A 26,718-nucleotide genomic window follows, 5' to 3' on the forward strand; every position below is an offset into this window, starting at 1 on the left:
TAACAGTTCAGAAGCTATAGAGCTCTAACTCCTCTCTAGTTAATATTCCACACTTTGTACATACTTGATACTTTGATATTAAGATTATGTGACTGTCAATACAGACGAAGGAGGGGGAAGTTTCTATAGCAAACTTTATCCTAAGACTACATTCTTCAGAAGTTAAAATTATTTCTCTTGGGATTGCTCTAAAAAAAAAAAAAAAAAAGCCAAAAACAAACAATCAAAAACCCCCCAAAAAAAACATAAACCCAAACCAAACAAACCGTGTAACTCCCAAATTTTGGGATTAATTTTATTAACTTCATTGCCAAAAATTTCTAATAAACACAAGCAAACTGATCCACAGCTTGCTAGGTTTATTTTGCTGACATTCAAGGTCTGTTCAGGAGTATTTCTCACTCTGTTCTTGTTTACAGAGAAGTAGTAACAGACAAATACAGCTACATTCAGGCTCTCCAATAGACAATGCAGTATAACTTCTGTACCAGGTCCATCTGTTTTAGTAGCAGTCAAATTTTGCATTAGTAAAACCAGCAGATTTTCTTCACTCACATCCTACTGCTTTGGAAAGCAGGAAGCTGTAAAAAATGTGATAGCCAGATGAAAACAAAGCTCATATGTCACCAAAAACTGAGAGAGAAAAGATAACAGCTGAGTCATTCTTCCTCTGCAGCAATAGACAAAGAAGTTAAAAAACGGAAAGAGAGAACATGAGGCAGCACAATGTGAAACCTAGAAGATGAAAACATTTCCAGTGTAATGAACCACGTCCCTCAGCATGAGTACACCACCCTATGTATAATTTCAACATCCCTTCTCCCAAGCTTTTGAGACCAACATCAGGAAACCATCATCTTCCCAGGCTTTCATGCTGGCTTACAGCTTTTTGGGTATTAAAACCTGTACAGGGTTTGGATTATCACAAGAGGTAACAAAACACAAGTGACTTCAAACAAATGTTTTTTAAGTTCTTTACTCCTCAGATTTCTATTACATACACAATTAAAAAAAAAAAAAAAACACAAACCTGGAGAAATGGCACTGATGCAATAGCACATAAAATATTTTGACTAGGTGTACTGATGCAGCACAGACCTTTCTTTCGTTTAGATTATAATGTGGGCAGGAGATGGTTTTCAGCACTTCAATCAGCTTTTGAAACTTAAAAAAGAATTGGTTTTATTAGCTTTGCCTAATCTGTACACTTTTCCTTACCAGACTTTACTAGCTGTATTTAAAATAACATCTCAGTTGCAATTTAAGAATGACCTTAAACTAATCTAAATTCTCTCTGTATCAGGTGTTACTTCAGGCCTTTATCAGCAAGCTAAAATTACTAGTTCTCATTTAAGATAATTTCAGTAGCCCACCCTGAAGATGAACACTTTCGTATGATAATATTGTTTTAAATAATTGCTCTCTTAATTAAGTTGTACTCCCATAGAAAAACAGGAAGTTATACTTTCTTCACATTAAGAGAACAGAAATTGCTTCCTGAAAGGCATAAATCCTTGGTATTCACCAAACTCTCCCTGTATCTAACACTCAATTCTGTGAAAAGCATACCTCCACAAAGAATAGAAGAACTGATTCAGCTTTCCTTTTTTGAAACTTCCACTGACATTTTTAAATGTGTTAAGAAAAAGGTCAGGATAAGTCCATTTGACAATTCCAAAAACATACTATAAAATAGCAGATGTTCTGACAGTTGATAATCAAACTGTGAAGAAAATGTTATTTTCTGATATAATTTTCATTGTTCACATATGCAGTTGCAGCTGTCCATACCCAATTCAGTTTGTAAAGCTGCCACAATCTTTCCACCAAGTTTCACCACAGTTAAGGACTGAAACAACTTACAGGAAAACTTTCACGGAGCTTAGCATTGAAGTAGCTTGGCTAGTTTTAATTCAATAATTCCATCTGATGAAAACATGTAACTCCAAATCCAGACCAGTTTATCTTATCACTGATTTATCAAGTGCCTATTATACCTTCAAAATAAACTTCCACTTCTTTAAAAATTGTGACAGAGACAGGAATAACAGTCATTACAATAGGCACAATCATGATCAAACGATGTTAAAACTGGACAGCCCAAGCAAACAAGTCCGAGCATACTTCCTTTGGGGCCTACATGCACTCAAGCTTGAAGTCCATGTGATCTGGGTACTACTTAAAAGTTTCTTCCTACTTGAGCCAGCCATTGCTTTGTAGAAAATGCGTTATGGATAGAAGTAAATTACAGTTGCTTGACTCAGTGAAAACCACAAAGGAAATCTACCTCAGATTGGATATATCCATTTTTCCACGTGTATACGTTCACCTTATTTGTGTAAGTCAAAATACACAAGGACAAAATAGTACAAAAACTTACTAAGGTTTCCCACTGAATATTCAAAATTAACAGGTAACGCCTAAGTGCCATACATGCTCAGTACTCTCCTGCTGAATTCTCACTAGACTTTTTTTTTTTAATGGGAAAACAAACGTTAAGACAGTTAAGCTTGTGAGTGTATTTGTGCCATTTTAAACCACAACTTTTACATAATTGCACATTTTATGACTGGATACATACTCTGAACCTAGCACCTGGCTTTTATTTAAGACAAGCTGGGAAGCACAAAGACCTACATGAAAGCAGGAATATTAATTAAAACAAACCTTACTGGTTTGGAGAATTTTTTTTTTTACGTAGGCAGAATCTTCTTTCGTGTTGCTTATTCCAGACAGGCAATTACGTATCATCCTTCTACATCCACCTTCTATGGATACTAAGGTACATTCCCATATGGAACTGCCACCATTAATCTCATAAAACAGACACTATTAATTCACAGTATATATACAGGTTGTATTTATTCTCTTTTAGAAATAGATTGCACGGCTGCATACTTTTTTCCCTCTAAAGTACGTAAGCATTGCAGGTAGTTTAAAAAGAAGCACCGCAGGACAATACCCATTCTATTCTAACAGTTTAGAACAAAAATCTAGTTAGGAAAGTCTATAGTCACACTGGTCTTAATGTTCTTGGGAACCACAGAACTTCTTAAAATTATTTTCTTACATTATCATACCAGAGTATTAGCCTCAGAAGTAACAATTAGTAAGTAAATCTTGCTTTGGAGTTGAGTAGTATGCCTCACCAGTCCACACAGAATACCCATTCCCCCTGTGCAGCTAATGGAAAGCACATTAAGTTAAGGAAAATCCAAGGGAGTTCTCTGTTGAAATTGAATTTTTAAATTCTAATAGCATACCCGATTTGTACAGAAATCGTTTTGGATTTTTTTATTATTTTATCAGTTACCACCACCCAAAGACACATGAGAGCATACCAGTTGGAACACACCCCAGGAATGACTTTTACTAACTAGACGGCAATTGCTTCCACATTTCTGAAAACTAACCAGGCCTTCCAGCGTGCGTTTCTCAATGCTGTATCAGGCTTCACTTATCACATATCCTGTCAGAAGTACCGTAGGACATCCTACCTTAATAAAAAAAGTAGCGATTATTACTTAAAGACATACAGTGTTTAGAGTGCTAAAAACGAGAATTATTTCTAACTCAGGCAACTCTCACTCAGGGCCAAGAGTTTAAGAGCTAGCAGGTATGAACACTTCTATAGAAGCCCCCCCAAAAAAGACAAAGGTAACAAAAGATTTTAAAGCATAATTTTATTCCGAAGTTTCAACGTTAAGTATGTTTCAAAAGGATGTAGCGTAAGCAAGAGAAATAGTCGAGCACGGTAAATCAATTCCTTTCACTCACGGGTTCTGTGTACGGTACACTACAGCCGGTGACAAAATCCCTCGACCCTCTCTTCTCTTTAAGGTTACGTGTAGGTTACAGCCCAAGTGCAATTCTGCAGTTAACGCTAATTAGCAACTTCAAGCCAAGCAAGATTTAATCGCCTGGCTTGTTCATCATCCGCGATCACCGCACTCTCCCCCAACACGGCAAAACACTACGAGCGCCCTTTACAGACACGCGGCCGAAGCGCAGCCTCTCCCGCACAACCCCGTACGCGGTCCTTCCCGCGCAGCACCTTCCCCCTGCCCTCGGCGGGGACGGGGCACTCCCGCACCGCGCTCGGAAGAGGAAGGGTGCGAGAGGGAAGTGAGGAGCAGGCGGCAGCGGCCTCCCCGGCCAAGGCCCTGCCTGCGCCGGGCCGCCCGGGCCTCCTCCGCTTGCCGGTCTCAGCGGGAGCCCGCGGCGCCCCCCGCCCCACAACCAACCGCCGCATCCTGCCGCCCCCCCCCCCCCATTCTCTCTCCGCCCAAAACAACCGCGGCAGTTACAGCTCCGCAGCCACCGCCACGTCCCAGTCCTCTCGTTACCGGAGAGGGGGGCGGGGAGGATTTACCTGCCGCGTGGTCGACTCAAGAGCCAGAGGAAGAAGGGGGGGGGGGTGGGGGATGCGGCAGCGCCTCGTGCTCCGCTGCCTCGGGGGGGAGGCCGGGTACGGCCCCCCCCACCCGCCGCCCCCCCGGACCCCCGCCGGCCTCCCTCACCCACCCACCCGCGCAGCCCCCAGGCCCGGCGGCGGCGGCCGCGCCGCCCTGTCTCCCTCGCGCCGCTCCGCATGCCGGGGAAGGTGGTGTCCGTTACTGCCGATCGCCGCCGGCTCCTTCTCCTCATCCGAAACCCTTGCCCGCTCGTCCCCCCCCTACACCCGCCGCTGCCAGCCCGGGGCCAGCCGCCACCCTCACCGCCGCGCCGGCCGGTTGTGGGGGAGGGAATGTAAACAAATGGGGTTTTATAGCTACCTCACTCGAGTGCCGTGTGCATCTCCCTCTCCGCTCGGTACCAAACCGCCGCGGCGCCTCCCTCCTCCCTACAGCTCCTGCCGCCGCCGCCGCGCTATTCACCAACCACGGCTACGCCAAGCCCCGACGCGCTCTCCACGCTCACCCCTACGCACCGTGCGGATCGGACTGCTCGCGCGTCCCTGCAGCCCGCTTTACCCAATGCGGAGCCGTTTCCTCCCCTCCCCCCGGCGCCGCTTCGCCCCCACTCCCCTGCTCCACCGCGGACTACGAAAATGGCGTAGCGCCTCTCTGCCCCCCCCTCCCCTGCCTGCGGCGGCTTGCGCTCATCACTCAAGCGATGGCGGCCGAGGCGGGGAGCGGGACGCAGCCGCGGGGCAGGAGGGCTGTGGACCCCGGGCTCCGGGCAGCGCCAGCGGGGCCTCTGTTCCAGTGGGGTCGGCTGCTGCACAACGGCCGGGGGGCCCGGGCCAAGAGCCTCACGGCTCCCCGGGCGGGCGGCGGTGGAGCCAGGGGAACCGGAGCCGCCGGCCGTGCCCAGGCGGGAGGGCGGGCGGGCGGGCGGGCGGGCGGCCTGGGCCCTGCCTCGGCGGCGCAGAACCGGGCCTGCTGCTGGCACCGGGGCTAGGCCTTCGCCGCCACTCCCGACAGCATGGGGAGATGTGGGTCTTTCAGGAATGAAGGAGGATCTCGCGGCCAGAGCTTGCCTTTTGTACCGAGATACCCTTCCGAGAACAAGAGTATTACGCCCCGTGTATTTAACTCTCGAAAATCCTGTCAGGCTTATTCATGAAACAAAAGCTGTTGTATCAGGATGATAAACGTGCTCTCTCTCCGAGGTGGAGCCCCTTGTCACAATACATTTGATTCCTAGACAATAGCTACAAAACTAAAGAACAACAAAAAAGGAATACCTCAGGTAAATTAGAACCCTTACTAGAAGGACACTGAGGATCAGTAGACATCTTGGTTTATAACGCAAGACACACAATCTATAGGAGCGCTTCACATCAAATGCTATTTTAAAATAAACCAGCTTATTTGTAATGGTTATAGAAAGTATGTTCAAAGGCTGAAGTGCAGTTGTAGGGACATTTCAGATAAGTTTTAGACCGTTTCTTTTTTCTTTCTGAGAAATTTGCATACAATTTTCACCACATTTCCTCAAAAAATAACGGATGTTTCCATAGCAGGCTTCAATCCACAAGCAAACTGACCTCCTCCCTATTTGTTACGGAGGCATGCATTTTTCTTTCAGACTCTCAGATTACTAAATTGAACTAATTCACCTAATCCTTTCCAAACTTGTCCCTTTGTTAAGCCAGATGATTCACACCAGCGTTACCCTAAGTCGGGCCTGGCAGAGCTAGTATCCAATCCTATCCGTAGTCTTATCTCAATGCAAACATTGGTTATCCACCTGGTTATCCACCCCGATAGCCTCATGATGTGGATATTTGCTTGGTGACATATCCCTAGAAAACAAAACCAGTTTTAAATACTAAAAATGTGAAGGATTAATAGTGTTTGTTTAGAAACCAAAATAAAGTTGGTATCTGTAACACTCCAAAAACCACGTAAGCATAAAACTGAAGTCACAGTGAAAAGAAAACCAGAGTAAACTTTTCTAGATAAGACAAATATTCATTATAATGCAAGTAATGTCACACAGATGAAGAGGAAGACACGTACACCTATCAAACAGTTCTAGACCTGAGACCACATCAACTTTGTGTGTTACACTACACCAATCTTTTGGTGATGCTGAATCTTTACTGAACTTTTCCAATTAGTCCTCTTTTTTTTTTTTTGCCATTATTTTCACATCCTAGTGACAGACTTCATAATTTCAAATCTGCTCCAAGACCTTTTTATGTCCTTAGTATTTTTTTATTCCCTCCCTCATTTTTTTCCAAATACCTTACCAAATCAATCCCTTGAATACAAACCATGTTAGCCCAGAAATTTGACAGCCTCTGCGCAGGTCAAGTTTCATGGACAGTTAAAGTGATTATGATTATACCAAACTGTTGCACCAGATCATTGGTATGATTAGAATGATTCCTGCTTCCAAGTAGGTCCTCTCTCTCTCAGAATTTTTGTACAGCAGATAAAATACAGACCCGATTCTGACATTGGTCATTAGACACTTAGCACAATACACACTGGTGATCACGTGGTGTGACTGATTTGTGTTGCTACTTGGTCTAGAAAGAAAACTACTGAGTGCAAAGAATGTAAAAAGTGCAGAGTTTTGTATCTTCCTCAGAGTTTATCCTGAGTGAATTGTATATGGTAATAAAATAGAACATATGGGGTTTGTTAGCTTTTCTGAGTAAAATTCAAATAATGTAAAAATCTCATAATCAAAATCTCACAAACCAAAGTCAAGAACTCTAGTAAGAGCACTACAATGGATGAATTTAAATTAAGAAGTTTAATACAGAAAGGTCCTTATAAAATTTCAGTATTGATTAATTTTGTACTAGTTTTACCGTATTTAGAAAACCTAGAAAATTTAGGTAGGTGGGTAAGAAGCTTTTCTGAAGGCAACTTTGTCTTATTGTGGAGGTACTGATGCTACATAACTGCTTTCCAGAGATTCACCCAAACAAGGTATACCAATAAAAAAAAGTCTGTATTAGTGGCCTTTCTATGCAGGAGAAGTCCTCCTCTCCAGCTGTGACACACTGTAACATGTATCCGTGTACTTCAAAGCCAGAAGAGACCATTAGTAGGCCTGCCAGCACTATGAGATTGAGTATCCTTTCCTGTTAGGAAACCAGAGTCTCATTTTTATCTTGAGTTAGGCTATAACCTTCCCAGTTAGTCTGCGGATGGCTCTCTCTTGATACATTGAGAAGTCTGTTTGTATCTAGAATATTTTCCCTATAGTTGTACGTTGTCTCTTGCAGTTAGGTTACTTCTCCCTACTTTTAACCATATATTTTAGCACAAGAACTGCCTGCACATCAATACTTAAATAAAAGAAAGTATGAGTTTCTGTACCTTAGCTTCAGAAACTCAGAACAAAAACTATTAAATCAGGCATTACTATGAGAAGTGTGCAGCTGAGAAATATCGTTCCCTGCCAAGCACGTGGAACGGCTTTCTGTGCTGCAGGGAAACCGGAACAACCGAGCACGGCAGCCAGCGCTGCAAGAGTGCTGGTAGCTTGAGGTAACACAAATGCATGCAACAAATCCAGATTGACTTTTCAAGCTTCAAAGAGAATTATATGTTACAACACTTTTAGAACAGAACTGTCTTTTTTTTTTTTTTCTTTCCCTCTCCTCACACAAGGCACTTACTTTTTGAGTAACACTGCACAGCACACACTTTTACATTGGACTGCAGAAAGGGAATATATCCTACTAAGTAATATAGGAGGGCTTGGGGGATAATGCTGGAAAAGCAGATTGTGGCTGCTAGCACGGCTTGTCTCAAGATGAGGTCCTGTCCAGAGGCACATCTCCAACTCCAGTACAGTGCTATGACCTCTTTCCAGTACCCCGTGGACCTGACGCATTTGGTCAGCAGACCCTCGTTTAGGTCAGCCTGCTGTGCTGGCACAGAAGATGACAGAGGAAGAGACAGGAGAGAGTGTCGTGCTTCAGTTGTGAGATGCAGGCCCAAAGGGAAGACGTGGGATCGGACAGAGTTTGACAGATCTAATGTGCTGATTTCTCTTCCCGTCCTCCCTTGTTACAACCCAATTGCATGTGAGGGATAGAAGGCTGACATACATATGTCTACACAAAAGTAGTTTGTTTAGAAGCAGGTTTTTCCTTGCTGTTTATTTACCCCCTAAAGCACAAGTCTCTGGCAAATTCAGCTTTTTTGGTTGAAGAACCCAACTTAATTTTCTTACTTTTGAAGTACTGTCGTCTCAAGAAAAAAAAAAAAAACAAGATGATGGCTTGAAACATCAACTTCCTCCTTTATTTGAAATAATCTTGTCCAAAGATTTAGTCAGAATTTACAGCAGTCTGAATGCCAGCATAGCTGGGTTTGTGGTGTATAAGTTACATGTATATTTTCTTTCCTGTTCTTTAAAACATTTTTCTAGCTTCTGTCCTTGCCTTTCATTCATTCTAAGAGCCTGAATCAAAGTTAGAAGTGACATTTCTTATTTGGCAATGGCCAACAAGTTTTATTCAGCTTGCTAAAGAGATTAATGGAGATTGCAAGTGGCAGAATGAACCTCGGGGAGGGAATGGCTAACGGGGCACAGCTATAGTCGATGCCGACTTGCCAAGCCGAGAGATTTTACCAAATTCCTTCGGAGTGGAAGTGCTTTACTACAGGAGGCTTTGCTCAGAAGTGAGAAAAGAACTAACTAAGAGCTTTTCCAGCAAGAGCTGCTGAAGTGAAATATAAGTAAATCATTAGAAGAGATTTTCTTTCCTCATTAGATAATTTCCTAATCAGGATGTCAGAATATGACCTGTTCGCAGTTGTCTCTTCTGCTTTGAAGTTACCAATGTACTGATTATATAACCATATGTGGTTAGTTGTATCACACAGATTTCCTTGCACCTTCACTCTTTGGTGGAGTGGTTTGGTACGTACTCATTCCCAGGCTATGTAAGAGGGCACTGAGATCAGGTGCTGAAGCAGCAAAAACTTTGCTTATGGCAAGGACACAAGTGAAGGTGTTTAAGCATCATGGTGAGCTAAAGTACGCAAGCAGTGATTCTGTGATTAAAGCTCATGCTTGGAAATACGCAGTGATGTCCTCTGGGGGATTTCACTGCCTCAAGACGACTTGGCTTGTTTGCAATGAATTTAAAGCCCAAGTTTATGTAACACCAAGGCCGTATGTAAAAATGGTACTTTCAGTAGAGACTATATTTGCTTTTTTCACATTCCTGCTAAACTGGGTGATCTTGTTTAAGCCTTTGCCTGGCAGATTTGTTTTGTTAGTTCTAGTTGGTTTAACTGTATAAATTCCAATGATAATTCAGAGTAGATCTCGCTAGTTTTGCACCAACCAGAAAGTATAATTTGAAAGTTTCTGTACTTGTAAGACAGGACAAAAAGGGAAATCCACCTGAGCTTTTGGGGGTTTTTGTTTGCTTGTTTTTCTTTTTCTTTTTAAAAACAATTATTACCCTTCTTCTCTTACAACAACATGTACATACTTATCTGTTTGGACATACATATATATATATATATGCATAGTCATATGCGTAGGTTTTGAAGCAAAAGTATTGATACCAATGATAGAGTTCTCATAATTTTAAATATGGTACTAGTGTAAATATTGTCAGGAAATTAGTTTAAACAGAAGCTCATGATTTTTTTTTGAACTTGCCAAAAAAAAAAACAACAAAAAAAAACCAACAGGTTTTAAAGATCTTTGTTTCAGAAGCTTTTGAGTTGGTCTCTTTGTGGGAAAGGGCTAGGCGTTTTTGCTTTTGTTTTTAAACACAAGCTGACAGTTTTACTGAAAAAAAAAAAACAAACCAAACCTTTTTCACTGGCTCTGTACTTAAGGTTACATAAACATCAAAAGACAGGCAAAAGGGCGTGATGCTGCAGCAACAGTTGAAGTAGTTGTTTCACACGAAGCTTTTTTTATGCAATATGGAAAAAAAAAAGACAATACGACTCGTAGATCTTTGGTTAATTTTGCAAAGCTAGTGAACGCTAGTATACCTTACCCACAGGAAAAGTCTTGCTAGGCAAACTTTATTTTATTAAATGAGTCTCTGTTTTGTTATTATTTGTTTTAAACACACCTTGCCAGTCCTACTGTCTAAACCAGCCAAAAGCCCTTTCATCGGATCTGAGACACATGAGACTTGCTGCTAGCAGGGCTGGGATAAGATTCAAAATGGAAGATATTAGAAAGCGAGGACAGTGTGTCACAGCCTTCTTCCTCTCTTGCAGACTCAGGTTTATTTATTTTTCTCCCTCCCTTTCTGCCTGTTGAAAACACCTGTTTGCAGTGGTTGCAGAAAGATCTTGTCTTCATACCGCAGGATATGACCCAGACAGTATGCTGTGTGATTTGTCATGTGCGTAGTTTATACTGCTCTGTCACAACTTTTCCTTCTCATAACAAGAAAGCAGAACATAGGTTTTGGATTAATTGATGTATCTCATAGGGTTATGAGATTTTATTTTATTTTTTTTTTTAATAGGACAACACAGTAAAAATGTAATGATGGGAGGAAAAGGCCAGTCAGCTGCTTCCTTCAGCACAGGACTGGAGTGAGACTGCTGAGCACAAAGAACTTACGGTCATATCCGTAGAAGAGCTCTGTGTCAATAAATATGGGATATTCTCTGCTGGAGCCAGGCAGGGTTCAAAACATTAAACAAAGCTGTGTTAGTTGGCTGGGTGGGGTAAACTGAAAATTCCTCTGAAGGTTTACATTTATGAAAGCAAACTGGATCGATTCCAAAACTGACCCACCTCACGAAAGAGGAAATATTGACGTTAATGTAATCTCTTTACATGCTGATGAATTTGTTTTACGCCCTCTTCTCCAACAGGATGGAAAAGTTTAATGATACTCTCCCTGATATTATTTGAAAGAATCAGTGAGCAGATTAAAGTAAGAAAGTGAAGGTCAGTATCTTTTATGTCAGTTCCTGCCAATTTTTAACCACTAGTTTGTTGATTGGCAGTCTTACATATGACCTAGACTTAGCTGAGTAATACCAGCGTAGTTATTCTAAAGCTGGATTATAGTAGGCAGCTGGGGTGATGTTCCCCATTTCTTTCACCTCTGTTGCACATGGGAGTGGAAATGACACATTTTAGACTCCTGCAATTCCTCCATTATCAGCAGGCAGAATCAGGAAGCCAAGACATCCTTAAGATACTAGATACCTGTTTTAGGTAGCTCAGGAGGGATTGATCATCTATGAAATTTCAGCAATGGAAAGGGGAACCAGAGCTACTGTGGACATGCTTCAGTAACTTAAGCTTGACTGAATGGACAGAGATTTTGTACAGCCTCATCCCTTTTTCATCACAGATCTGAAGCCTCAAAGAGACACCTACAGAGAAGACAGGAGACGAGAACACGCACTGGCAGGGAAAACAAAGATATTGTTTGCAGAAATAAACCAAATTACAAAACATGTTGTTTGTTGTTTTGTTTGTTTTTCTTTAAATCAACAGTATCTGTAGCAAAATCTAAAATCAACAGAAAGGCTCTAAAAATCAAAATTATTGATGAGTGGCCCACAATTTAGGGAAAGAGTTAGCTTAAGCTTAGCTGTGTTTCTCTTTCCATGCCTGGTAATTACATAAATGGGAATTAGAGGGAGCAGTAGGATACTGGCCTTCAGGCTGCCATCAGTGTTGTAAGTACATGACCTTGGCTTTGAAATGTTGGCATGTATTGAAGTTGTTGTGGTTTTTCCCCATAATTGACTTTTTTGTATTTGTTCCACCTGTATTCCACGATAGAAAAGCATGCTTAAACTCCCTGTTTCTACAGACAATAAATAAGGAGGCATCAAGGAGGGGCATGAATGGCAGTAGAAAACACTCCGATTTCCACACCTTTCAGTACAACCATTTGATAGTACTCCTAGGTGCTGCTGCTTTATTTTCCATGTTGCTGCCCCAAAATGCTTCGCACGGTTAGATGGTAATTACAGTATTAATGACACAAGTAGGAACGTGAATTTAAGCATAAGCAGCTATGAAGAAGAGAGTAAAATTAAAATTAATCTGATACACCAAAAGGTGAAGCACAGGGACACATAGAATATGGTCTAAATGACAAGAAATGTGAAAATCAGAGATTAATACCAGTGAAATTACATGGAGACAGGCCATGTGGATGTTGCACAGCTAGAAGCTGGGAAGAGGGGCACAGAAATGAGGATGCCTGTTTCATTGCTATTTTTCAGCTGCATGTCTAGGCAACCTCACTTGATACCTGTTGCTGTAAACCAGTAGTAACTCCACCTAGGGCAAGCTATAGCAGCAGGACAGAGTAACACTGTGCTGAACAAATACTGTGATCCTTCAGAAGAGGAAGAGAAGTTTTGAAGCATTTCCTCAAGCGAGCATGGGACTAGTGAGACTGCTTGTGGAAGGGGGGATGTGGTCATTCGTCTTTGCTGACGTGTCAGGTGAAGTACTGGGTGTGTATTAGAGCACAGAGCGCTCTGCGAAGATTCAAGGGTGGGAATGCCAGTAAACAAGCAGAGAGAAAATAAAGCCATTTCTGTAATGGGTGGGTTGGACTAACATTGCTGAGATAACTAGCAGACCGTTGAACTCAGGGGAAGCAAACCAGTCTGAGACAAACTTAATGCCAGTTTTGTCAACACTGAAATTGGGGAAAAAAAAAAAAAAAAAAAGAAAAAAGAAAAAAGTTATGCTTGAAAATGTTTGATTTCACTCACACTATTTAAGTCTTTTCAGTCCTCTCAGATAACCTTCTATTTTCTCTTACCTCTCACTTTATAAATGTAACTAAAAATTCATTCCCATATACACAAAGGGTAAACCCAGATAAGCCTCTATCATAGCTCTACTGAAATTCTTGTGGACTTCTCCAAGAAAAACATAGGAGTGTTGAGTTCATCCCTTTTGTTGGTAAAACAGTGCATGCCAAGAATATTTGAAATAAAAGGCTGAACAGCGAAAGCTGTTCTTTGTAACAGATTAACATTATTGAATCCATACCAAAATGCTCCACAAGCACACAGTGATGTAATTCAAGGCTGAAAATTATTTGAAAAAGAAAACAAATACTACTGCCTTTTGGACAGGTGGGGGACAAAAGTCAAGGTCTTGGGAGTGAACTGATATTTATTTTTTCATTTAATCATGGTGCCATCCCTCAATAAATGTGCTTGCTTCTGGAACTGCGTCCAACAGGAGGCTTTCTCTAAACGTGTAAGGAGTGTATCTGTGTAGCTTCTGAGTAGTTTTTCTGTATAAGTTACTGCTGAGGTTTCTTAGCAGGTGGGGGGGGGAATCACCCATGATGGTGCTTCACCCTATTCAGATATTAAAGTGAGTCACTTTTGGCTATCACACCACTTACATAGTTACCTAAACCTAGTACCTCAACACAGTTGTTTGAATCATAGCCTTGCTTTGAACAGTAAAGACTTCAGAGAATCATCTTCCTCTATTTTTTTTTTTCAGATAGTTTAGTATAAGTCTTTGTTACTGGGTAAACGCTGTAATCTCATTCACATCTTTTTTATTAATTAAATGTTAAACATGTGAGAGACAAATCGACTGGATGAATTGCAAGTGAAATCTGAAGTTTGAAAGCCTGTAATCTATCAAATTTCCAGTTCATTAAAAGTCTGAGAATAAGTTTCTGAAGCACAACATAAGATCCTTTGGCAAATCAATATAGATATAATGAAAAAAAGGAAGTTGTACACAGTAGCGCCAAGACGTTGTTTCTTAAAAATAAGTAGAAGTTAAAACAAAGACAGTACCTCCTAATAATTTGCAAGGAAGCTTGGAATAAGCGTATTCTAGGCAAGCCAGATACTTGAAAAGAGACTGCTTGGGTCTCCCCGGCCCACGCGTACGTGGGCTGGGCTGGCTCGTTGCCGAATTCCCACGCGAAGCAGAGGTAAAACTCAGGGAAATTCTCATCCCAAAAGCAGCTCACGGAGTTTTACTTAAGTTTCTCTCAAATGACCAACAAGTACTTACTTTGAACAGTGTGATTACAGGATAACATTATTTACATTACAGGGTATGTCAAATTCATAGACTAAGAATGACTAAGAACTCATTGCTGTTTTTCCAAGGGGGCTTCGGTTTTAATGTAATCTACACTTCTTATCCTGAAATACAGGTATACAAATTTTGGCCCCATTATCTCAGAAGATACTAACAGTACCACAGCTATCGCTAATGAGACAAACCCAGATTTGATTATGCAGCTTCTAAATAGCAATGAATCAGAACATGAGCTGCCAGCCATGACGCAGCCAAAACTACTGCACGCAACCCCTTCCTGCGAGCAGCAGGCACACGTTACAGAGCAGACCAGTCCACTTACACCATGTCGACTGCCAGCTTCATCACTCAGGACAGCAGTGTCTGGCTCCTGTCATTTCGCTCCTTCTCCTCTTCCTCATTTACAGGAGGGAGAGACTGCATGGCCTGTAGTCACTTCCCTCTAACAGGAATAGCTGCTGGCTATACAGTTTCTTTTTTAAACAACTGTATTTTTAAGAAGCTGTTTGAACAGGGGTTTATTTATTTATTATTATATTGAAATTGAAGCCTGAGCTAGTAAAACCAATATTATGGTAGTGCTCCAGTTCTAAAACTAGAGCTGCTGTTTTCACAGGAGGCACTTCATATTACTGCACAAAAGTTTTAACTGTTGAGCACAAAGATGTGTGCAGGGTGCAAGCTGCAGTTACTGCAAACAGCAAAGCAGGAGAAGGCTATTTTTCAGAGGTTATTGCTAAGGGTTTTAATTATAATCTAAAACCTTAATGCAGAGAAAAGCCATTTTTGCAGGGGAGGGTGGGGTGGGTCAAAATTACTGCAACTTTTTCAACTTTTTTTTTTTTTTTAATGCCACTTGTATTGCACTGCAAAACAGCACAGGAGCAGAAACATTCATCTCAAAAGTCAATGATCTCCTGAGGGCTTGAGACAGAGTCTTCATGCTAACATAACCTGAGCAGCAATTGCTCAGAAAGCTGAGCAGGGAGGAAATAACAAGACTGGGAATTTGGCAGACCAATGCAGCTCCACAGAAGTCATGTTGGTATTAGGACATTGCCAAATTGTCATTTGAGGGATGGTTTTTTGGTGGGCTTTTTTTTTTTTTTTTTTTTAAAGGCTAGGATACATAGTGCTGAAGCTAGTGCTGATGGTTCCTCTGTGACAGCATTTGCCAGAGTGGGTTTGTAACTGAATAGCGACAAGTACAGAGGAATCAATAAGAAAAACGAATCAGTTGCTGATAAGGGCCTAACTGTAAAACTTAAGCGATCTACCTCTCTTCACTGCCCAGACACTCTTCTCCCTGCAGGCCTTTGAAGTCTCTAACCACTGACTGTAACTGCATAGCATCGCTCTCAGCCAGCCATGCCCTGGTGACACAAAGGACATACAATATACATGTATTCTGTTCCTGAGATACTGATAAGGAATAATCATCACCAAATTAAGTTTTAAACCAGTTTTCCTTCAATTATCACACAGGAAGAAGCAGCTTGAGAACACTTTCCCATTTGACGTGTGGATGGTGACACACGCTGGAATGGCCTTTCACAGTGCCGCTGGGGTTAATGCCCGAATAAAAATAGCTTCTCCTCAGTGGACTTTATTTGCTTTAGCCTGACTTAATTTTCAGGGGATTAAAGCTTTGCAATAATATTTGTATGGTATTGAGACCGTCCTGTTTTCGGAAAAAAAAGCACATTGTTAGCGTAAATTCAGAGAGGAGGCAAAAGATATTTTCCTTTAGTTTCACTTTGTCATGTTCTAGGAGGAGCCAAACCGGACACCAGAAACCTTCCACAGAAAAGCTGACTGCTACAACTTTTCTAGAGAACTTTCAACCTTTAGCTTTAAAGTAGGTATAAAAAAAAAAATGTTGTACAGAATTTTGAGATACCTATAGCAGTACTACTTTGTTGACATGTTTGAAAATAGGAGTTAATACAATTTAGTCTTTGGTACTGTGTGGCATCCACAAACTACAAGGTAGCAATGTTTACTGAAGCGCTTAAAAAACAAGCAAGCCGTACGTGAGTAACACAATTTTCTTCTCTGCCCATACACTCAAAACATATACATTATCTTTGAGAGAAAGATGCTTTCCATCTGACAAAACTGTAAGTCATTGGAAAAACCGACACTGATGTTCCGTAGGGAACAGCAAGTCCTGTGGAGACAACGGGATGCAAGGCTTTCCTCCCTCCGCCCCTCATTGTGCTTGTGGCTGGTAGAGTTCGAAGAGAATGTGGAAAAGAGATTATTTGGCTTCTATTACCCTGAAGCAATCATTTCCATTAGTCACATAGTAAACCTCCAGGAAGTCTGGTTGGTTTAAATTTTTTTCCCCTGAAAATGACGATAAAAGACTTTTATAAAGGAACGTGGTACTTACCCTTTATCAGGCTCTAATTCAAGAGTTTAAAACATGTTGTTGGCTTTACACAAGCTAAGTATTTACCTCCACTTAGTTGCTTAGTAGCTCCTTTCAAACCAATGGGAAGGTAAATGTGTTATGAGTGAGGCACATCTTTTAGGGTCTTGCTGAATCACGTCCTTTGCATGTCACAATCATTACTGAAAAATGTGGTTGTGACCATACACCAAATTAGGACAAGAGCATTTGTTATGGAAGGTAGAGTGTGGCAGGACATGAAGCTGATGTGTGTGTGAATAAGGAGGGTGAGTGAGTGTTTCCTGCCGTGAGACTACCAAGCATTTAGGTCTGTTCCAGATTCTGCTGTTTCGGGAGAAGTCCTAGAAGCCAGGCTTTTTGAAAGACATTATTTCTTTAGGTGCATTGCATAAACATTAAAAAAAAAAACCAAAAAACCAAAAAACACACCTTGATTTCTGCCAGGTATGCAACACCATAGCAACCACGATACCAACATAACAAATTACTCTTATGAAATGCTTCATACAAACTGAATTCAGTATGTCATTCAAGATGACATTGTTTCTTTCTCTATTTGATAGTAACATTTAGGCCTCTCTAGTATGCAGAGAAGTCTCTGTATAGTGCTCTCAAATATTACGTGGCTCTAGGAGAAAAGCAGTATACCAAATGACTGATGCAGTGTCTACTGAAATTAATATGCTCACTTCAATAAACCCTAGATTAAACTTCAAAGTTAGTTTTGTTTCTCAAGTTTCAGTTTCAATAGAGATTTTTTTTTTTAATGACAATGGAAGAGAGAAATATAAAAGATAAATCCAACATCTGCAATTAAGCAGTAATGCACAGCTATTATTAAATGGCATGGCTTGGTTTCTTTCCCATAGGAATTTTTGCCCATGAAGAAAGGCTCCCTTCCCTCTCACCCCTTCAAGGAAATTGTTTTAGCTTTTAGTTTCTTTGAGCCATCACAGAAAATTTCACATCACAGAGTATATTTCATTGTAAGCAGCAAGGTGTTTACATTGCTTTCAGGTGCCAGAAGTTGTTGCAGAAAAGCATGCAGCATAGATATTCCAGAAATTATGTACTGTCTGCCTTCATACATTGCCTCTCTGCTTTGCCTTCATCTGCTCAAGTTCATATTATTAGCCTATAATTAAGTCCAGTTTACTCATAATGACAATTCTGTGTCTGTCTATTTCTGTGCTGAGGGGATCTAGTTAAGACATTGAATTTAAGAGCAAGCTCTTCTTGTTTTGCCACTTTGTAGAAACTTTTTCCTTTGCTTTCTTGGGGCCCATTCCTGCAGATCAGCTGATGGAAAAGTCTAACTGGAATCAGCAAGGGTAGCAGGTGAATGAAGCTGCTGCCATAGACATGGTCAAGAAGGCAGGAGTTGAAGCTACAGACGTGTTGAGACGCATGTGCTGCCTATTCTTTACAAATAAATTAAGCACAAAAGTTTAAAGTACAATAAACAAACAACATAGTACTGTAAGTAAAAGGATACATAAAAGAACTAAATACAGAGGGAGATTGTGGTATGTCCAAAAGCATGGTTACTTGTATTTTTTTCAGAAGTTCAGATAATTTTCTTATTTTTGCTTTGTGTTTATGTTAACAATTTGTTAAGTCTCAAATCAACAGCAACATCCAAAAAAAAAAAAATCCCAAAAAAAAAGAAATTAGACAAAATCTCTTGGTTCTAGATTTACGAGAAACAAAACCTACACTTAGAGCTGCTGACTGGCACCATCTAAGTTTACGACGAATTGTATCTGTAACGCACGTAACTTCAGCTCCAGCACCTAGTCCTGGAATTGGGGTAATGCGTATTACCAGAAAAGGCACTTTGTTTTGCAAACAAAACACTACAGAGAAACTCACCACCCTCTCCCCAGGAGACACGAAGCCTGAACCAGCAATGAGTGCTCTGAGATTTCATGAGCACATGCCCAAAGGAGCAGCAGTGCTCTGTTCATTCATCTTCGCAAGATTAAATGATCTTTAAAAAGTATTTTAAATCAAGTTCTGCAGTATGGCAAGTGAAGTCGTGACCATTTCCAGAAGACCAAAACACTTACAGATTTTGATAGCCAAAGACTCTGCTGAATCAAAGCCCAGTGCCACTTTTCTAGCTACAATGCATGATGTTACGATCCTACCTAAAAACCAAAACTTGATGCTCCCTTGAATTTGGGTAAAAAAAACCCTGAGTCTAACTATTGCAATTCTATGCTTAATGTGTTGAAGGCAGTTTATAATAATTCTCATCGATATGGAAAAGGTGTTTGTCTAAGTCATCGCTACTCCAGCAATGTCTGAAGACTTACAAGAATGTCTTCTTAGCTTTATCAAGCTAGCACAGCTCCTTTTCCAGGGATCAGATCTCCCCACTTACAGTCAAAATGGATTCTGATTCTGTTTCACTAATGCTTAGAAATGCCCAAATCTAAAAATGTTTAATGCAGAGATAGAATCAGGGTAAGTAGTCTTGCAGAAGAATGGAGCAAGCATCTTGTAATTAAGGAAATAAAATATTTTAATGAGTTCAGAGGTGGAAGTTTACTAGATAAGGCAGCACAGCAGGAACAGAAGACTAGCAGTGCCCCGAGGATGGCTTTCTAGCTGAAGCACAGGAAAACACGTTCAGAGGGCAGTTAGCTCAGCCAAACCTAATTAGGTACACAGCATTCAGCTTGTTAATAGACTGTCTCCATTGATTAGCCCACTTTATTAGAAGGCTGGGGTTTTATCAGATAGATTAAAGATTAATAATCTGAAAATTAATGATAGCCTATCAATTTATCTGGTATAAATTTGAAAAATACATTGTTTTAATTTTGTATTGTCAAGTATAAATTACCATGCTCTTTCCAGAGTGGGATATCTGTTGTGAGAGTTACTGGTTGGTTTTAGGATTCCTCTCAATGCTTGCACATTAAATAAAATTAATAATGGTATTTTCTTCTATTTTTTTCTTTAGAACATTTATTCATATATTCATCTCTAAGCTACACACTAAATTTACTTTGCAAATTTAGAATTGCAGCATTAAAAAAATCCCCTCCAAAATTCTCTTTAAGTATTTATAATTACTCTAAGAAACACAAGAACACTGCCAACAGCATTCCCCAAAATCTACAAATGTACACGGTAACAATAAGTACTGTTTTTTTTTTTTCTGTTTCAGTGTCCTGTGAATTCTTCATGATGGCTTCCACTTACTTATGGGAGACAATGATTTAATGTTTTCAAATGTAGTGATTTGGGTTAATAATAGCTTACCTAACGCTTCAAGAATAAATAGAAGAAATAGTAATTTTATTTATTTAGCATTGAAAAAGCACAAAATTTGCTTTGATTATGGTCATCATGACAGGCTGGTAAAGGTCTGAGTTTTTCAGGCTGAATTTTTGGACAGAGAATGAAATACAGGAATAAGAAAACCTCTTTCAAGCAGAAAAGTGGGGGTTTAATTCCAGCAGTAATCTGTCTTTCTCTGTTAAAGATGCTCGATGTTGTGTTTTAGACCAGCTTAATTCCACTGTCTGCATGAGGTTTCTTCTTGCAGTAACAGGAGTAGCGCTTCACATCCCATCTATGCAAAGCCAACGTGCTTTCTTTTGTATGAGAGAGGAAGGGGTAAGGTTAAGCCAGTAATTACACCAAAGAGATATGGATCAAGTAGCATTACATCTGACATTCCCCTACAGTAAGAGAGGAAATGGACTCAGAGCATCATTGCAGGGAATACCTGCAATGTCCTTTATCTGAGGAGTTAGTCACAGATTTGCCTCTCTTGAGCTACAAGTCTTAACCTTCTGTTCTTTCTCTTGGCTACTGAAGGCTTTTATTCAGGTGTGGATTTACTGAAGGTGGTGTGTGAAAGTGGGCTAATTTAACTCTCCCATTAGTGCTGCCTCTTGCTGTTTTCCTCCAGAGCTAGCAATCAGTGATAAGAAATTGGAAGAGGGTATGGGAACACATACTGATAGAGACAATAGTGAACAAATAGTTGAGGAGGTGGGTAAGATCTTTTATCCAGGTGGAATCATAACAGTGATTCTTCTTGGCCAAGACAAGCCAGGTACAGTCATAAAAAGCCACGAGTTTTGAAATTCTGCTAATCTAATTGCTCTTGTGAGCCCAATGTGCTTATAACAATGGGGAGACATTTGAAAATCGTAATAGAAGAAAGGCACAAAGTGAACAACTAATGCTCTTAACCAGGTGCACTGCCTTGCCCTCGCTTCTTTCCTGAGAGAACTGAAGGGGTAACAGTCTACTAGCTACCCCACATCTGAATTGGAATTGGGTTCTTATTCACTGGATATACTGTACTATAGAAAGACTTTTTGGAGAGATGAGGGAGTCGATGTTAACTACAAACCTCTGTTTCAGGGTGCTGTTCAAATGTATCTGAAGACTGGATGGCAAGAATCCTCAATTTGAAAAATACAATGGAGATGTACAATGTGGGCTTGCTTCACAGAAGGTTTTTAAAGGTAGTTCAAGGTTGTCTCATGATAATTAAAACCAAAAGGTCAGAATCAGTTTCAGACAAAATTAAAAAGGTGGAAAATGCACATGATTATATGTTCACTGCTTTAATAGAAGAAAATAAAAGGTATAACCTGAAGAGGGGCAAAATGGAAACTAATCTGGAACAGATGGGTGGCACCTGAATCAGGTGCCTGAAGGAATTGGCAGTCTCAAAAAGCTTTCTGCTCCCACCTCCCCTTTGCAATGGTGGATGGCAGGTATGCTGAAGCAGTATTCTAGGGAAAATTCAAAAGGTATTACTGAGCTGGAAGAATGCTTGAAAAATAGTGTCTGAGAACATTAAAGTAGCTCATTTGACACATTTAATAATTTTTTGAAGTGACACAGATTATGATAAATTCATTTTATCTTCAGCTTTGCAATTTTCACACTGTACAATAGTGTCCCTACAGCTCTTGGAAAGCAGTTCTAGGTATCTGTCATTCACACGTCCCTCTTTCCAATATTTGGGCTCTGACTAGATCAAGATTCCTGCTCCTAGATTTCTTTCAGTGTTGTATCTCTGCAAAAAGTTTAAGAAGTTGGTCTAGCAATAGAGAATTACCTCAGCAATGGCAAATTTTCTAACACTCTTAATATCCATACATTACATACATGGAGATCCCCTGGAAGATCTACTGGTGTGAGATGATCAGGCCAATGATAATTTTATGCTTTCCAAGAGAGTCTTCTGCTGTAGGCAGAACCTTATTTGAGAGAACAAACAGCTTTGGTACATTGGTCCCATTCTCAGTGAAAGACTTCAGAACTCTCTCTCATGTGTAGTTATTGCAGATACATGCAATTGCACAGGATCTTTCACCCATGAATGGCTTTTATCTGGAAATCTGTGTCATCCATTGAGCAGGCATCCCATGGCAGCTTACATGCAGGAAGTCTGATGTTCCCTACGTGTGTCACATTTATTGTATGACACAGCAAAGGATGCCCTTGCAATAGTGTCTTCACAGACATCCTGTACTGGCAGACAGTACCACTGAAGTATGACAGAGTTTCCATATAGGCCACTTCTCCCCAGACAAGAAGAGGAAGATACAGTGATTCACATCTTCCTCTTAAAGTCAGCTTTGGGCAGACAGGCCCTTGAATCTGCATAAAACCTCAAAGATGTTGTCTTTTCACCCTAACTGAAATGGAAAACTGAGCCTTAACTAACAGGAACATAAAGGAAAAATATTTTCTAGACCTCTCTTCCAGGGGTATCTAGATGACTTTGTTTCGATCAATGAACATTAACTTGACATTTCAATTTAATATTAACTGCATTATAAATGATGACATAAAAAAGGAAGAGCACATTGCCATTTCTGATGTTACTGCAGTCATTTCTGATGCAAAGGCAGTAAAAGTGACTTGAAACCAGTGATGAGAAAGGGGAGGCAAAAACTAGAAGCCATTTAATATATCTGCCTTCAAATTTCAAGAAACTTACTGTCTTTGATTTCTAGTAGATTTCCTGTATGGACCTAAAAGTGCACTTAGTGCTTCAATGTTGGACATACTGAATTAGCATTGCCATTTCTACTGGTCTGAGGAACAAGACTTGTAAATGAATGCAACTAATTAAAGTACACTAGCAAGAATAAAGCATTGTAATGCCTAGGCTTGGAGGTTGAAATTAGAAGCACAAGAAAAAGCCAGCAAGTTACATACCAGGACAGATGCACAACTGGAAACACAATATAGACTTTCTGACAGCTCCACTCTGTCTCCTTGCCAATAAAGTCTAATTTTCCTTAGAAGAAAGGAGTACAACTCATACCTATTACTTTAAAATAGTTTAATGATGACTAGTTCTTTAATACAGCTGCTCCTGGAATGACATATTAGTGTCCAAATGGAAGCTTAATAGAATGAGAGAGAATAATGAAGAGAAGAGACAAAATGATGGGGGAGGAAGATGATAACCAGAAATACTTATAAAAAAGTGTCTGTTGGACCAAGTAAGAAATCATAAAGGCAATTGATATTCTGGGAATAAAGATGAGGCTGTAAATTGGATAAATAGGAATAAATTTTTAAAATGGAAATATGGGATGAAAAGAAAAAGAAATTGAGAAAGAGACGGCAAAAGTGATTAAGGAAAACGTCACGGGAAGTTTTGTTGACTGAACAAGTGCAGTGACCTTAAAAAACCCATGTCTGATAGAGGGAAAGACTAACTAGCACTTGAAACCTTAAGGAGACATTTTAACAGGCAAGACACTTTAAAGTTTATCAAAATCAATTTTGATTAGGATTTGAGTTTGTAGAGTTCCAGTTCAGGAAAAGAAAAAAAAACAAAACCAAAAAACCGTAAACCCCTCTGTGATTATGACTTCGCTCCTGAATGCCCTGAAAGTTATGAAAATACATAACTTTTAAAGAACATGCAATTAGTTAATCTGTACCTTTGCTAGTGTAGGTATAATTGCCACAGTATTAGGTACTAGTTTTGTTTAGGAGCCTGTATATTCATCATATAGAAGTAAATGTGTTAAAAGATTTATGCAGGCACAATCTAAGCAACATGATAACGGTTTTGAAAGCCTCTATATCACCTAGGACTGGACTCTGAAAAATAATATGTGGTGAATGTTTCAATGCCTAAGTCCATGTACCTTCTCCCTAAAATACAACCCATATATAATCCTATACATTGTGGAATACCATCCATAGCAGCTGACAGACCGAGCAGAGAACTGCCAAAATTCAGTGATGGGAAACATTACTAGTTGCACAGGCCCCACTATCTTAATGTATACCAAGGAGCTTCTTGACTAATGCTGCCAATCCAAAGCTGTTTCTTTGACCCGCAGCTCTGAATGCTCATCTCTACAGTAGCCCGTGCGCCTAACGGAGGTACGCTTGGTTATCCTCAGGATACCCGAGGGTGATACTGGAGGGGAGTGGGGAGGGCACATTATGAAAATGGTCCAGCATCCCAGCTTAAAGTTTATCACATCTGTAAAGGGTGGAATACCTTGACAGTAGTTAGGTGTCTTGAAGTTATTAAAGCCCAGGTTATTTAAGAACATTCTTTATACAAAATCCAAAATAGATAACTGAATGACATACAAAGCATTTACAGACAGAGGACAGAAATGAGAGGGAACCATACAAAATCTACTTATTGCAAGACCAGAAGTTTCTTCTACTTCCCTTCTATCCAGCCACTATGCTGTTAGATTCTTAACACAGATGTTCAGAGATTCAGTCCTTTTGCATAGCTTATATCCTGCGGGATACAAGGAGCCTAGCTTTGGGAATCCTTCCTTTATTTGTACTACCAACATCCTTCTTGGAGAGTTATTAAGATTCAAGGCTTCCTCCTCACTCCACCCTGCTGAGAAGAATCTTTTTATATTAATTCAGTCCCAGGTAACTTCAGAATTCCTCCTTCTTTGCCACTGAGTGCCCCTTTATGTTTTCCAAATGTTCATTTTCCTTAGGCCTATCCAGGAGCAATTATCACCTGCCTAGACAGGTGACAGATTATGCTAATGGTGCTCCAGGACCCTGAAGTTTTAACCTGCTGTGATGCAAAACACCCTTCCTTATCAAGCAATTCGGGACCCAGGCTGATGCTTCTTTCACACAGTTTATCATGCCATCTGATATTTTACATGCATATGTAACCTGCCAATCCTACTTGAAATAATTGCATAACTCACTTTACTAGCAGTTTATTCAAGGACAGATCTTACTGGAAATCAAACACTGCAGCATTTTGTAAAAATGGGTTTGGGAATACTACCCCTTCTGCACCCTGAACCATTTCCCTCCGAAAATTGTTTTTGGGGGGCACCATGACCTTGCCATCCCTAGATTTGATATCTAACTTGAGGTGGCACCCCTAACCCTTGTTTGGCTTTAGTTACTGATGATCCATCATCAGCAAATTAAATTTTCAGCTATAAAACAGATTTCTTGACTTAAAAAAAACCCCACCAAACCAAGCACTTCTATGCATGCTGTATAACTTTAATTGCCTGATAAGAATGCAATAAATTTATTGTAACCCATTTTAAATGCAGGTGTTTGGTGAATCCTTTTGGAAAGCTAAGTTATCTTCTGCTCTACCACTTTCACATTTCTATTCATCTGTTTAATGCCCAAAACAACTCTAAAGAATAGTTTGAGAGAAAATGATGTAATTTAATTCTTTCTTTTTGAGCTTTTTCTGAGTGTATGCCATTAATGCTCTATACACAAATGGTGAGAAAAGTTATGATGTGTAATAAAGAACGATGATGATCACACTAACAGCACATTTCTCTCATTCATTACTTCTTAACACACCTGATGCAGCTACATGCTTCATATGTGTCTATTCTTTTTTTTTTTTTTTTCCTCCCTTATCATCCAGCAGGTCTTTACTGGTCAAACTGCCTATTTTACAGATTAAGGGATACACACTGCTAGCCCAGCTACAAGCTATTTATCAAGGTGCTGAGTGCAACAGGCTTTGATATCACCTTCACAATGTTCACAGCTTTAACACTCAACCCTCTTGTGGGTGAAGAAGTTTCAAAGCTTGCAACACTTCTGAATTAATACAAGATGTAGTCCAATATGTCATTATTACATCTGATATCATGGTTCCCACTTGTGAACCAACTTCCTGGGACTGCATTTTATGCCCACAACAGATTTTAATTTAAAAATATAATCCTCGATTTCCACATTTATTGCTCCTTTTCACAAGCTGAAGGAATATTCTCTCTCTTTGCTCCCCTTGATGTTTCATGAAGAGTCTGTGGGGCAGAAAAAGCTAACTGACTTCCTGTACCTCCTGGTTTAATAAAGCAACCAAATTCTGCCCTCAGGTTTACACCCACAGACTTCTATTTAGGGAGATCAGAGTAGACTTGAATTCTTGTTCTGCAACTTTCTTAGCAGTTCTGTAGAAGTTTATTATATTTCACCATTTCATTGTCTGCTAATGTACTGTCTGCTCAGCTAGGATACAGAAATAAATGAAATATCCTGTTATACTTACTGGCTATCCTGGAGATGGACTGGATTCTGTCTTCACAGGGGGAGAAAAGAAACTAGAGATTTTACTCTAATATACATAAACCATTCCCTAAACCTCTTATCCACAGCAGTGCCACAGAAGACTGCTGGGGTAACATTTTATAGACAAGGAGGTCCAAAACACGTGGAGGATGTTTATCAAATGAGACCACTACCAGGAATTGACCATGAAACAGAACACTTTTGGGAAAATGCTTGTCATGAAAACTACATAAAATTCCTGCCTCCTTGACTGCCAGTAGCGGCTTCGTGGATTCCCTCGAGATGAT

The 26,718-nt window shown here is 40.2% G+C and overlaps 1 protein-coding gene across 2 annotated transcripts in view; it reads right to left on the minus strand.

Moving 5' to 3' along the window:
* The window catches only part of SLC39A10 (solute carrier family 39 member 10), a 64,225-nt gene extending 37,733 nt beyond the window's left edge, over nt 1-26,492 (minus strand). The window contains exon 1 of one of the 2 annotated variants that reach the window (XM_086751334.1): nt 26,412-26,492. The gene's annotated coding sequence lies outside the window, so the exon portion shown is untranslated. Of the gene's footprint in view, nt 1-4,775; nt 4,912-26,411 lie in introns of those variants that run through there. The other variant, XM_086751333.1, reaches the window with a different exon arrangement.
* Nucleotides 26,493-26,718: the final 226 nt, after the last annotated feature.

Source organism: Chlamydotis macqueenii, chromosome 6, assembly GCF_036417535.1.
Source record: "Chlamydotis macqueenii isolate bChlMac1 chromosome 6, bChlMac1.mat, whole genome shotgun sequence".
NCBI lineage: Eukaryota > Metazoa > Chordata > Aves > Otidiformes > Otididae > Chlamydotis > Chlamydotis macqueenii.